Source organism: Brachycentrus maculatus, unplaced genomic scaffold (assembly GCF_059751285.1).
Source record: "Brachycentrus maculatus isolate JH-2025_06_01 unplaced genomic scaffold, ASM5975128v1 h1tg000303l, whole genome shotgun sequence".
NCBI classification, from domain to species: Eukaryota; Metazoa; Arthropoda; class Insecta; order Trichoptera; family Brachycentridae; genus Brachycentrus; species Brachycentrus maculatus.
Window position 1 is genome coordinate 721,745 of NW_028281053.1, and position 2,184 is coordinate 723,928.

Here is a 2,184-nt window from a genome sequence, read left to right on the forward strand (position 1 = left end):
CATAACGACAGAAATCAAAAACTTGCATTTTAAATGTTAAAAAAATCCTCGGCGATCAAATGATGGCAGCATTTTTATGGGCTATTCTTCAAATAGATCTTCAATCATAGAAGTTTAAGTTCCAATTTTTCTAAATATTGAATTTTTGAAAACGAAAGATGTTTTTCTAGAAAACGTTACATTGTCACTTATTTTTCTATGGTCTGTAGCCTGTTAATTATGCACTTCTTGCCATCATTTTGATGACATAACCTTTTTTAAAGATTTTTTCTATTGAGATCTAATACTTAACTTGTCTATGGCAAAGTCCATAGAAATCGATGTGATATAGAAGATGATTTTATATAATTTCATAGACATTGTCTATTACCAATGTCTTCATTTCAAAGATAGAATGAAAAGGAGAGAAAAAAAATCCAAATGATTTTATAATAATGAAACCAAATACCAAACAGTCAGTCTGTTGTATGGTTGTAGTTTTATTAACTCCTAAAATTCTGACTTAAACAATGCTCAAATTTTCACTCGAATGCTCACAAGAAACTATATTCTATATTATTTTTATGTTTCAACAAATAATTTTACTGAACAACTAACTAACCTACTTATTTTGTTGTCAGAAAAATATGTTAACTTAATATTGTGATTAGGTAAATTACTTAAATTTTTGCATAAAACTTTATTTTTTCTTTAAACCATATAGAAAGAATAAAGAGACGTAGAAGTAAAAACCACGAATTTCATTAATTTTAAAAAAAGTTTTTTTTTAATAATCAACACACAAATCATTCCAGTCTGTATTTTGTTTTTTTGAAGAAAAAAAACTGAATAGGTTTAATTGTAATTAGATAATTTACTTAAATTTTATGAAGTCAGTGGAATTGGATCTTTGCATAAGTTGTATGTATGAATTAATCCTGTAAATCTCAAATTGATTGTTTTTATCACTTGTTAAATTTAATAACTAAGTTTAAAAAATGTGCTTGTTAATATTATTATTTGTTAATTTTTTTTTAAACAGCTTGGAACAAAATTGCTCTCCAAACTTAAAACACATTAAGGGACATTTTTTTTGCAAAAGTTTTTTTTGCATTTTTGGACTAAGTAGATTCTACTAGCAAAAATGCAAAAAAATATTTTTTTTAAAAAATGTCACTTACTGTGTTTTAAGTTTGGACAGCTGAAAAGAATGAGGGCATATAATCTCAGGTTATATGAATATAGTGAAACCTCGGGTTATGAACAATATTATTTCCAACATTTTGAGTGTGTCCAAATACTTGTTCACAAAATCTGGATTATCTCCAATTACAGGAGTTATTTTCATATTATTTTTTGACATCTCATCAAAGATGAAGAAGAATATGGAAGTCTGGGCATTTACGGGGCTTACGACCGTCATAGGCTGGTTTAAGTGATCACTTTACACACGTGTAACATTCACCAATTCTACCCATTATTGACAACAGTAATATTATTTATAATATTATTTAACAGTAACAACAGTAATATTATTTAACAATAATATTATTTCTTTATATGTATCATGATAATGTATTACATATATAAATAAACAAATGAGCAACAAAAGCCGGTGATGGAGAATATAGACACTTCATAGACAGGTGACGGGAGGTTACTGTTTCTAGTTTATCTAGCTTTATCAACAAAATGGTGATGTGCAAAGTTTTGTGGAAAAACATCAAGCTATAAAATGTATTCAATGATAGTGCCATGTCTAAATTTTGCTTCCAAAAATTAAACAAACCATATTGTATGAGTTTTTAGTGAGAAAGAAATATTATCCGCTTTAGGTGTCTGATATTGTCATGAAAGAGCAGTCGCCTTCCAAACAATATTTTGGATGAAGCTTTCTCTTATACATGATATTATTTAAAGAGTTTATTTACGGTAACAAATAAACATTTGTTACTTTAACTTGTCCGGGAGTATGGCCATACATAGTCATCCAAACAAAACTTTCCTCAAAGGAGTATACGAATATATGAACGTCCGTACCTATAATAAAAGTCCGATGACATTTCATTCTAAAATGACACTTGTACTGCCATCTGTGGTTGTATTTAAACACTAAACTTCAAACATAAAGTTTGTGTGACGTCATTGTAATGACACCATCAAAGAAAACTCTTGAAATAAATTGTTAATAATTTTGGTTATATT